The sequence below is a fragment of the Sciurus vulgaris genome (assembly GCF_902686455.1).
Source record: "Sciurus vulgaris genome assembly, chromosome: 16".
NCBI lineage: Eukaryota > Metazoa > Chordata > Mammalia > Rodentia > Sciuridae > Sciurus > Sciurus vulgaris.
In genome coordinates, this window is record NC_136477.1 from 68,983,596 (window position 1) to 68,996,924 (window position 13,329).

The following is a 13,329-nucleotide window of genomic DNA, read 5'->3' on the forward strand; positions in this document are numbered from 1 at the left end:
TTGGATGGACGTATCTGATTACCATTGCTTATGCATGAGACTGCTTATATATTGAGGGTGTTGTCCAAATAAAGCGGGAAGCTGCTTCATGAACTTCTGAAGTGTAAGTGTCATTTGTCCTGCTGGTGGGTGGCAAGCGGCAAGCGGCAAGTGGTGGCAAGCGGCAGTTTTGGAATTTATTTTATTTTATTGTATATTATGTCATTTTATGTTATATAATTTTATTTTATGATAAACAAGGCTTGTTCCCTGGGGTGCTCAATCATAGAGTTACATTCCCAGCACTTTTTCTTTTTTTTGGTTTTTTTTTGCTAATTTTTTTATTTATTGTAAACAAATGGGATACATGTTGTTTCTCTGTTTGTACATGGAGTAAAGTCATACCATTTGTGTAATCATAAATTTACATTGGGTAATGTTGTTTGATTCATTCTGTTATTTTTTCCCTTCCCGCCTCCCCACCCACCCCTCTTTTTCCTCCATACAATCCTTCCTTCCTCCATTCTTGCCACCCTCCCTCCTAACCCTAACCTAACCCTAACCCTAACACTAACCCCTCCCAACCCCCATAATGTGTCATCATCTGCTTATCAGCAAGATCATTTGTCCTTTGGTTTTTTGAGATTGGTTTATCTCACTTAGCATGATATTCTCCAATTTCATTCATTTGCCTGCAAATGCCATGATTTATCATTCTTTATGGCTGAGTAATATTCCATTGTATATATATACCACAGTTTCTTTATCCATTCATCTATTAAAGGACATCTAGTTTAGTTCCACACTCTGGCTATTGTGAATTGAGCAGCTATGAACATTGATGTGGCTGTATCTCTGTAGTATGCTGATTTTAAGTTCTTTTAGTGTAGGCCAAGGAGTGGAATAGCTAGGTCAAATGGTGGTTCCATTCCAAGTTTTCTAAGAAACCTCCATGCTGCTTTCCAGAGTGGCTGCACTAATTTGCAGCCCCAACAGCAATGTATGAGTGTACCTTTTTCCCCACATCCTCACCAACACTTATTGTTGCTTGTGTTCTTGATAATCGCCATTCTAATTCCCAGCCCTTTTTCTATGTTTTATTTTGACACATTGTCTCACTAAGTTGCTTAAGATCTTCCTAATTTACTGAGGCTGGCTTCAAACTTCCATCCTTCTACCACAGCCTCCAAAACCTATGGGAAGACAGACATGTGCCATGGTACCTACAGAGACCATGGATTTTAAATTTTATTTAATTTTAGTCAATTCTAATCTAAACAGCACATGTAGATAGCAGTCAGCACAAGAAATGGCACAACTCTGAAGCAGAAGCAAAGTATGACTGGCTCCACAGCCAGGTTTTGTTTCCAGATCTTATACTTGAGACCCTGATTCCTGTTTGTGATTCTTGACAATGGGAAGTTTCTCTGGAACCCACTAATCACTTGCTACTGCCAAAGAAACATGAGGGTTATATTAGACCACTTTCTGTAGAATGCTTACCTGAAGAGAGGTCCATTCTTACAACTGTAAAGCAGGGAAATAGGAGCCCCTGGTCTGGTGTGATCAGAGTCATGCTAGTCCCATCTTTGTGCCCCAGGTCTGGTGTGGTCACAAGACCATGCTTGTCCCATTTTAGACCTCTGAAGATAGGGAACAGGAGCCACTGGCCCAGTGTGGTCATGGAACCATGCTAGTCCCATCTTATATATCTAAAGCAGGGGCACAGGTGTCCCTAGCATGATGTGGTTACTGGATCAGGCTTGTCCCAACTTACATCTCTAAGCAGAGACACAGGAGCCACTGACCCTCTGTGGTCAATGGACTGTATTCATCCCTACATTGCACTCTCTACCCCATGGCTCCTGCACTGGTCCAAGTGGAGGTACTGGTGGATGCATTGTAGCAGAGTTCTGGAGGACCAGGTGGCCTGTGATTATTCCCTCAAAGAGGTGTTGTTTGTGAACTGTGCAGGCTGACTCTTGTGTGACAAGGTAGAGCATCTTTGTTCTTCAAGGTTCTGCTGATGTGAGCAGTTTAGCTCAGCTCTGTATTACCAGGAATCCTGACTGGCTAAGGAAATATTTCTCAGGGAGTCTATGGATAAAAAGTAAGGACATGTGGGAAAGTGGCCCCATCCTGAAGGGTTGTCAAAGGAAGAACAGATATTTAACATCTTTGTGAGACCCAGCAGCACCTTCCCACCTTGCACATCACTGATATCTCTTTGTCCTCCATGAAAACAGGGTGGGTCTCTGGTAATCTAGCTCATACTGCTCTGGAGTAGCCTGAGGGAGTATGACTCATGTGTGGTAAGAACTTGAGCAAGGAGGAGCCCCATTCTGGTGACAGCTTTGCTGAATAATCCTCATCAGCCAGGCCAAACTATGAGGTATGTGCCCTGCTCTGTATGTGACCTGGATTCCTCCTGCCTGTCCCAGAAATACCCCAGGGACAGGAAAGCACCCTCAAAAACAATTCCAGAAACAAACTCCATATGTGATACCAAATCTTCATATTTCTTCTGGGAACTGTTTCCCTTTTGTGAGCATCTTCCCCAGATCTCTTTAGGAAAGAGTGGTCAGGAAGTTATTTTATGCCACCTGGAGTAAATATTCAAACAGTGTCTCTCCCAGTCTTCTATTGCTCCTGTATACTTTATCCTGGATATAGATAATATATGGCATTGGAAGTTTGCAAAGGAAATAAATATCAGGAGGTACAAGAAGGGTTAAAAAGAGAACTGAGTGTGGAGGCACATTTTCTTTTCTCAGCTCTCAGATGGGAGGAGGCCTGGAGCCCAGATACTCAGGCCAATGTGCATTCACCTGGAGAACCCACATCCAAAGGAGAAAAGACAAAATTTTCATAAAGAAAAAACTCCATCTGCTAAAAATCTCTTTTCAGCTGAAATAAGCCACAAGTGTTGTAATGGTCCCCTATGCATCCCTTGACAAATGAAAAATAGCAGGTTGTGTCTACTGGGAGCCCTGCAGGCTTTTTCCCATGGAACTGAGAGAAGCAGGGCCTCCCCATCCTCTGAACCATCTTTCAGGAATACCAACATAAACTCCCAAAATCTCCATGATGCACCCAGGAAGCACTAGGTAAGAGCAGAAAGCATTTGATCTAATTCACAGAAGAAATCATAACCTTTGACAAAGATTTGCATCACATCATCTGGGAACTGATGTGGATTTAGGCAAGTTCACCCCAGAACCTGGGGCCATATGGATCAGTGACAAGTAAGCCAGGGCCATGGTAGGACCTGGTGGAAAAGGTCAGGTGAGCTTCCCGTTCAAAGGGTCAGAGGCATGAAAAAAGAGGCCAGGCATCCCAACACTAAACCAGACCTGGCTATTAGAGTATCCTGCTGTCATCCACCTGTGAGACCTGGAGTCAGTTCTGGTTAAGTCTAAGGGTTGTTGTGACTTGTTAGTTGGATCTATACTATGTCTATGCTTTTAGGGCAGAAACTCAAAGGAGAGCTGCTGTCACATCCTCCTGGGACTGTGGAGGGCTGGTGTGAGTGCAGGCATCTCCTCACCAATGACAGGGGTGGAATATGAGCCAGGTTGTGGGAAGGTGCTTGACAGGCCTTGGCATGGAAAAGTGTTTCCTTGAAGGAGTTTTAGGCAATGAAAGTTGAGTGCATATGCAAACACAGCCAAGGTCAATAGAAAGTTCTTTCCTTCTGCAAAGTTGCAGTGTTAGGCAGTACAGAAGTGCTGTTTCTTTACTAGAAAAACAGAAACCCTTTGACAAAATCATTACTGCAACAGGCTCTTTCATGAGAAGTTGTCAGATGCTGAACCCTTGCTCCCTCACAGCTCCCAGCTCAGCTGGGAACCCTCATTGATGACTAATTTCTGACTTTTTAAAAAATAATATATTTTCTCAGTTGTCAATGGACCTTAATTTACTTTATTCCTTTATATGCAGTGTCGAGGATTGAACCAGGGCTTCATACATGCCAGGCCAGTGTTACACCACTGAGCCACCACTCCAGCCCCTATGCTGTGACTGTCATGTGGAGGGTTTTGTAACCACTTTGTACTTTGTGTGAAAGCTGCTAACTTGAACCATACTGGATTCTTCACTGATAAGGACGGCAAGCGTCTTTCCCTCTTCAGAAAGACCTGATAGTACTGAAACTCTCACATGCAACTAATGTCCTCATCTAGAAACTGAACTTCCAAATAGCTAAGAGAACATCCCTCATGAACAAGATGTCAAGGGCCCAAGGGAAGGTATTGTTAAGGAGACAAAGAAACTGACCAAATCCTTGATTGTTCCAGTAACAATCTTCCTAGTCATTCAAAACATCCCCTTGCTTAGCTCTTGGTGCCTAAGCCAGCATGCCTGGCCTAGTGAAAGGCTGCCCAAGATTGCCTGATTGATGCCTGTCCATACATCATGCTGTCCCCACATCAATTGACCCTGGCATCACTTGCTCAGATCTGTAGCATCACCAATTACAACAGGGTGGAACACATGCATGGAGAACTAAGGAGCTTCCCACCAGAAAGAGTTCACAAGGCAAGTTAAAAATCACTTTGAAAAGCTGAGCTACTCTTTCAAAATGTGAGAGGAAATGGGCCCATTATCCTTCTCCCAGGAAGACAAAAATCAGAGTTCCACAGCAACACTTCATTCCAGGCCCAACTGGTCACACACTTTCTAAGACCTGGTGTAACATCAAAACACAGTGCCCTCTGTTCAAAAGTTACAGGACCTCAGGACCACAGAAACAAGAACTGACATGAGCACAGCCTTTCTGGGTCTGTGTGCCAGCCCAGGGCACAGCCCACATAGCTGTTCCCAAGTCCAGGGGACCTGAAGCTGGTTGGTACCCCATAACCCAAGGAATTTCTTTAAAAAAAAAAAAATTAAGAAATAATTTGCATGTAGTAAATGCCACCACTTCAAAATGCAAATTTCTATTTGTATATTCACACAGCTGTACTAATGTCATCATGAAGTCCAGACTGTCTGACTACACCAAAGGGAATCTTGTAATCAAAAGCCAAAAGCAGGATGAGAGCTAAAAGTTTGATTTTATTTTGTTACTTGTGGCTTTCCATTTTCCCCAGCACTATTGTTGAATAGGCTATCTTTTCTCTAGTTAATGTTTTTGGTGCCTTGTCTAGTACAAGATAACTGTATTTATGTGGGTGTGCCTCTGTGTATTCTATCTGTAGGTGTCTGTTTTTGTGGAAATACCAGGCTGTTTTCATTACTATAACTCTGTAGAAGAGTTTGAAGTCTGGTATTGTGATGCCTCCTGCTTCACTTTTCTTGCTAAGACGGCTTTGGCTATTCAGGGTTTCTTATTTTTTCAAAAATGAATATAAACCTTTATCTCTCACTCTGCACACACACAAATAACACAGCTCAAAGCAGATTATAAAATTACATAATAGAACAAAGACCCTGCACCTACTAGAAGAAAAAGTAGGCCCAAATCTTTACCATGTTAGCCTAGGATGTGACTTCCTTAATAAGACTCCTAAAGTGCAAGAAGTTAAAACAATAATCAATTAATGTGATGGACTCAAACTAAAAAGCTTTTTTTTCAGCAAAAGAAACAATCATAATATAAAGAGAGTCTATAACCTGGGAGAAAATCTTTACCACATGCACCTCAGATAAAGCATTAATCTCTAGGATATATGATCAATAAATATATGAAAAAATGTTCACATCTCTACCAATGGGAACTATGCAAATCAAACTACTCTAAGATTTCACCTCATTCCAATCAGAATGTCAATTATCCAGAACACAAGTAACAATAAATTTTGTTGAGGATGTGGGGAAAAAGCACACACACATTGTTGGTGGGAATGCAAATAGGTGCAACCATTATGGAAAGCAGTATGGAGATTCCTCAGAAAATTTGGAATGGAACCACCATTTGATCCAGCTACCCCACTCCTCAGTTTATACCCAAATGATTTAAAATCAGTATACTACACATTGTAGCCACATCAGTGTTTATAGCAGCTCAACTCACAGTATTTAAATTATGGAAGCAACCTAGGTGCCCTTCAACAGAAGAATGGAAAAAGAAAATGTTAAATACACACACACAATGGGTATGATTCAGTTTTAAAGAAGAATGAAATTATGGAATTTGCCAGTAAATGGATGGAGTTAGAGAATATCATGCAAAACAAAATAAGCCAAACCACAAAAATGCAAAGCAAGAATATTTTCTGATATGTGGATGCAAATTCACAATAAGAGGGCAGGGCACCAGGGAAGACTAGAGTTACTTCATATTAGGTAGAGGGGAGTGAAGGGATGGGAAGGGATATGAGGGTTGGAAGGACACTAGAGTGAAACAGACATTATAACCTCATGTACATATATAACTGCATGACTGATGTGATGCTACACTATGTACAACCAGAAAAATGAGAAATTAAGCAGCATTTATGTATGATATAATGAAATATATAAATGCATTCTACTGTCATGTACAACTATTTAGAATAAATAAAAAATTAATTTAAAAAAATAAAAGTAAATTAGCACTCCCCCTTGACCTGTCTTTTCTGATGTGGATGTGGAGGAGCTCTGGATTTTTCATGAAAAATAATCACAGAGGATTGAGGGCCAGTCTACCCGAAGAGACTGGATAGAGGAGGACCCAAGAGGTCTCCCCTGAGGATGGTAGAAAGTTGGCATGTGTGAGCTGAGAGAGGGACAAGGTGACACAATGGTAGATGAAGGAGGGGTCGAGGTGCATGAGATTAGGTCACAGAGCACCTTTTGCTTCATCATGACACACATTTCTGGGATTCTCATGAGAGCACAGGGAGGGTCAGGGGTCCTCCTCACATCAGGCCATGGCTGGTACCTGCTCTACCTACAAAGGACACCCAAAGGCCATCTCAGCCCCCAGAGAATGCTAGTGTCTATGTAGCTGTGCTCTCTGCCTCCTGCTGGAAGCCACAGATCTGGTGGATGCTCTGCACCCACTTATGCATGTCCTCTTTTGTCTGTGCCACCAGGTAAAATGTGCACATACTGGTCTTGATGAGGAACACAAAGTCACATGGCAGCTGCTTCTTGTGAAGGGTCACTGATTTCTCTCACATCCAAGGGCTGCAGCTAAGTCCCATGGTTATAGCACCTGAGAAATCTGCTCAGGTTGGCTGCAGCTGAGGTGTGTGATGAAGTCAGGTGCACCTACCCCATCTTTCTCTAGAGGATGATCTTTTACATACCCACAGACATTTTTTCAACTCCACAAAGCTGGCAGGGTGTTGGGGGTAGGTCACCTGCAGCAGAGACTCCTTCTGGTCCTACTCCCTTATGTAAAATATCCTGAGTTCTTGTTTACAATTCCATGTGGAAACAGTGTCTTGAATGATTAGTATGGCTCCATGCCTTCTGGGCACATTCCCCCTTATCTGGCTCTCCCACCCTCATGTTATTGTGAAAGTAACATCCATCTGCAACCTATTGTAGTATTGAAAGCCTAGCTAAGAGAGTTCTATTGTAACTAACAGAGAATCCCAGCCAATCACAGCAGTGAGGTCTCAACTCACCAAGAGACAAACAAAATTGGCAACCTGCAAATTAACTTTGTAACCAGCTGAGGTCTTCTTGTACCTTGCATCTCTTTTCTGTCTCTAAATGCTGCCTCATCTTGTGCCCCTACTCTTTTGCTTTGTGCTCCTGGATTATGAATCATTATTTTAAACTTGCTCAACTCATTGAGTTTCTTCATTTAACAGTGACTTTGGGATCTAACCTAAAAGTTTATTGGGTTAAATATAATTATGGTTCAGTGATATAGCTTTGATGTTTATAACCTATTTGCATGCTCAGGAAGTTATTAATATTTAAAATAAAACCACCACTTTTCAGAATGTTTAAGAACCATAATATGGTTTTGAAGATTTTTACCTTTTCAAAATTAGCAATATTTGCACAAAGAATAGAAAAATCTAACTATTCAAATCTTATAAAAATCCAAATGTTATGGAGATTAAAAATCTCACTATTACATTTTACAAATTTTGAAGGAAAAATAAACTTAGAAGTGTAAACTAGAGAAAATAATGTTGGAACCAGTCTTTAACTTTCAAGAATCTATTACAGAATTTTGGCAAGGTTTATACCAAATGTAATGCTGGTAGCATTCACATTGCATGATTTACCATTTTTCTTTCTTTTTTCTTTTTTTTGCTTGGAAGTGGACCCAGTGCTGCATGCATGCTAGGTAAACTACCAATCAGCTATACCTCAGCTCCTAATATCAACTTTTAAAAGATTCTGTGCATTTCAGCTAATGTTGTTTATACATCACTGGTAGTTTCCAGTTTCTTGTTTTAAGTCTTTAAGTCATAGCACTTTGAAAAAATGTGTGTTTGTTTAGCATATGCACCAACAGTAAAAATGAAACAACTTATAAACTCATGAAGCAAAGACAGAAGAAATGGAGATTACAAAGGTGGACTTGAATTTATTCTTAAATCAGCTTTAGTATTAATTGCACATAATAAGATCATTTGCTTAATGCTCTAATGATTAAAATGTTAGACAAAGTGGTTTGATTAACAGTGTACACACATGCTCTTGCTTTTTTTCACTTTCTGGAGCTTGTCGCTTTTTAATTCTGGGGTGAGTGAGCTGTCACTGAACACAATAGGTACCCCTTTATTCCACTGATCTCAGAACATGCCTCACATTTGAGGGCCTAGTCTTGCTGGGTAGGAGATGATGTTTGCTCACTCAAAGTTTTTGTCAAACACTGGTCCCTGGGGTCAGAACACTGTGGCCCTGACTGTGCTGTCACCTTTGCTGTCACCCAAAGTTGGATTGTAAAGATAAAAAGAGCCCACACCTGTGTAAATATGAGGTTCTTCCCTAATTGTCCTCAACCCCTCATAAAAGCTGCAAAGAATCTTCACCTCTTATCTGTAAAGGCCAGGTGGCTGACCTTGCCAGCACAAAAGCAAACTTAAAAGATAATGATAACCCTCCTCTCGGAGACCCAGAACTTAAAATAACATTGTATACAATTTTATGTTAACCAATTAAAAAGAACACTGTAAAACTGTTTGCCTTTCATTATAAAAAGACTGCTGAACAAAGGCTCAGGGCCTTTTAGCGTCACTGGTTACCGAGTGCGCGGAGGACCAGGCTCGAGCTTGCTAATAAATGACTCTTTGTTCCTTGCATTTATCGTGGTCTCTGGTGGTCTTTGCGGTGTCTCGAGCCACTGGGCACAACATATGGGGCTCACCCGGGATACCCCAAGCCCACCCAGACACCTGATCATAGAGTCATAAGTGACATCATTGGCCAGTGAGTAAGGCATTGCTGTATTTCTGTCTGGATTGCCTGCAGGTTCTGGTTCTGGTTCTGGGCTGGCAAAGTCCTGGCGGACGCACTATAGGACTCCAGCAGGGTCTCGGGAGACGTCCCCGTGACCCATCTGGGCAGCCTTGGGCTGTATCTGGGCAGCCTTTGTGCTGCATCTGGGTGACTCTGTCTCATCTGGGCTTTTGTTTTTGTCAACAAAATACCAACTAGCCAATTTTGATCTTGCGTGCTATATATCTGTCTGTTTGTGTATTGGTGTATTGTCCTGTATGGTCTTGTTGTGCCCAGCAGCTCGAGACCCCACAAAGACCACCAGAGACGACGATCAATGCAAGGAACAAAGAGTCATTTATTAGCAAGCTCGAGCCTGGTCTCCGCGCACTTGGTAACCAGTGACGCTAAGAGGCCCTGAGCCTTTGTTCAACAGGTCTTTTATAATGAAAAGCAAACAGTTTTACAGTGTTCTTTTTCATTGGTTAACATTTGAACAGCTAAACATTAGTCCTCCTCTGGTTGGGTCCTGCCAATCTATTTGATTCTCATTGGGTCCCACCAGAACTGAACGGTCCTAGAGGAAGAAGGGAGGAGGGACGGGATGAACTATGCGGGAGATGAGTCGGAGTTAGGCCCCCCTGTCCTTGATAGATAAGGTTTCTAGGCAGCTGCACATTCCTCAGACAAATGTCTCTTAAAAACCTCGATAAGCACAGGGGACCAGCAGTCCCATTTGCGCTGTATTGGCTCTTGAGGGTGCAGTTGCAACTGCCTGCATCCTGGTGATTAAGACAGCTAGCTGCACAGATATCACCCTGTTCTCAACAGTCTTTACACTTGCCTCCTATTAAATTCTTCAGTGAGTTACTCCACTACTATTCTGTTTCTCATTCTTAAACTTCTCATCGCCAATCTGGAGGAAAACTGATCTATAAATCTCCTGACGGAGAGGAGAAATACTAACCAATGGTCAAATTCATTTCATCCTTTTGAAATTATACAGGAAATAGGTTTTCAACTGGATAGGCAACCAGCGGAGGCTCTCTGCTGTAATGATATCTCCAACCCACATCGGCATCATCTGGTCCAATTTCTTTTTTATCTAACCTTTACATTTCTCCTCCTCTCAATAGTGGGATATCTAGTTGCTGTAGAAATGGGCCAAACTCAGAGTACCCCTTTGGCCATAGTAGTCAGCCACTTTGGGGAGGTTCAAGTCAGAGCATGTAATTTGTCAGTAGAAATCAATAAAAAAAAAAATGGAACCTTTTGCAGGTCCGATTGACCCACCTTCCAAGTGGGATGGCCCCCAGAGGGAACCTTCAACCTTCCAACCATCCAAAAGGTCAAAGAGAAAATCTTCCAATCAGGGAAAATTGGCCACCCAGATCAAGTTCCAGACATTCTAACCTGGGAAAGCTTAGTAGACAGTGACCCTCCAACCTGGCTTTCTCCCTTCCTACCACCACCACCCCCTCCCCCACAACTAAAATGCTTGCCCTAAAGAAGTTAGGCTCGTCAGAAAAACCCACAGCTCTTCACCCTATTCTCCCGGAGGAAGATTTAGACCACCTTTCCTTTAACCCCCCTCCATATATGCAAACCCCTATTCCTCCTCAGGACCCAGGACAGGAGGCTGCAGAAGAAAGAGAAGCTGCCGCAGCCGGAAATGAAGAAGAAAGAACTGTTTCGGGAGGGCCGGCAAGGAGAACGCGTGGCCGAGTTCAGTGGGCAGCCTGCCCCTCCCCACCAGAAGCTCCAGATTCTACGATCGCTTTGCCGCTCTGAGAAACTGGGCCGCCAGACAACGCTGGCAATCCCCGGCTTCAATATTGGCCCTTCTCTACAAGCGATTTATATAATTGGAAAAATCAAATGCTAAGTTTTCTGACAATCCTAAAGACTTGATTTCCCTTTTAGATAGCGTCATGTTTACTCACCAGCCTACATGGGATGACTGTCAGCAGTTACTCCGGATCCTGTTTACAACCGAGGAGCATGAAAAAATTCAGATGGAAGCCAGAAAGTTGGTCCCAGGGGACGACGGACAGCCCACTGTAAACCCTGACTTAATTAATGCTTCTTTCCCCTTGTCCAGGACTCCACAAGATGAATGGGACTACAACACAGCTGAAGGTAGGGAGAGGCTCCGGGTTTATCACCAGACTCTAATGGGGGGTCTCCGGACTGCAGCTCGTAAGCCCACCAATTTGGCCAAGGTATACTAAGAAAGCAAGAAATCAGAAATCACCCTCAGCTTATTTAGAAAGAATTAATGGAGGCATTTAGACAGTACACTCCTATGGATCCAGAGTCACCCGAGAATCAGGGCAGCAGTAGTAATGAGCTTTGTAACCAGGCTGCACGGATATAAGGCGGCGTAAGTTACAGAGAATAGAGGACTTAGAGAGGAGAAGTAGAGTCAAGACTTAATGAGAATAGCCCAGCGGGTATTCAAACAACAGAGACGCACCAGAAGAAAAACAGCTTAGGGCTACTAGGGAAATGACTAAAGCATTAGCAGTAGCAGTGCAGGGCAGAAGGACAGAAAAAGAAGAAACAGACTCTCGAGCAATCGACCACCACCTGGGGACTCCAGGGCACATGAGCTGGGTCAGAATCAGTGCACCTATTGTAAGGAGGAAGGTCATTGGGCTACAGAATGCCCTAACAAGAAACAAAGAAACCATAGATATGAGATGGTAGATGGACGACTAGGAGACCATTGGTCCTGGTCACCGGAGATGAAATGCATGATTAGGGGCGATGGGGTTCGGAACCCCTCCCAGAACCTAGGGTAACTCTGAAAGTGGAGGGGACTCCAGTGCAATTTTTGGTGGATACAGGAGCTCAATATTCAGCTTTGACTGACCCTTAAGAAAAGATTTCAACAAGCACCTCATGGGTGCAAGGGCTATGGTGATCAAAAAGTACCCCTGGATGACCAAAAGAACAGTAGACTTGGGAATGGGAAAAGTATCCCACTCATTCTTAGTCATACCTGACACCCCTATCCCTTGCGTGGGAAGAGATTTATTAACCAAAATCGGGGCCCAAATTCATTTTCACCCGAAGGTGCCCAGGTAACAGATGGACAAGGAAAATTGTTACCTATGCTAACTCTTACTTTGGAGGATGAGTATCGGCAGCCACAATCCCCTGATAAAAACATTGAAGACTGGGTACAGTGGTTCCCAGATGCTTGGGCAGAGACTGGAGGAATTGGGCTAGCTAAACATTGGCCTGCCCTCTATATAGAGACAAAACCAGGAGCTAACCCTGTTAGGGTTAAACAATACCCCATGACCAGGGAGGCTCAAACAGGAATAACCCCCCACATCAGGTGACTGCTGAACCAAGGGACTATGACCTTGCCAGTCAGCATGGAACACCCCCCTGCTTCCAATACAGAAGCCCAACTCAAACGTGTGCCCAGTACAGGACCTAAGAGAGGTAAACAAAAGGGTGGCAGACATACACCTTACTGTGCCTAATCCGTATGTGCGCTTCCTCCTAGAAAAAGTGGTGTGAGAGACATCTAGATTAACATTCTACACAACAGTGTTTTTGCTTTTTTCCTCTTTCTGAAGCTTGTTAGTTTAATTCTGGGGGTGAGTGAGCTCACTGAACACAGACAGGGACCGATTTATTCCACTGAGTGAGAACATGCATCACACCTGAGGGTCTGGCCCTGCTGGGTGGGAGATGGTGGTCCTTTACTTAGGTTTGGGTCAAACACTGACCCCTGGGGTCAGATGACCCTGTGGCCCTGACTGTGGGGTCACCTTTGTTGTGCACCCAAAAATGGGTTGTTGGGCTTCTCCATGCCTATCTTCTTCACCTGTGTAGCCAAGAACCTTGCTCTGAAGGATGGTCAAAAGGTGTCCAGGTGGGTTTTTGGGTCTGACCCTTGGTGACAGGTGAAGCACTTGGTACACTTGAGAGCTGCCTCCATGGCAGGCCCTTCCTCAGAGCCCAGTGGGTACATAACTCACTTGCATAACAAAATGTGGA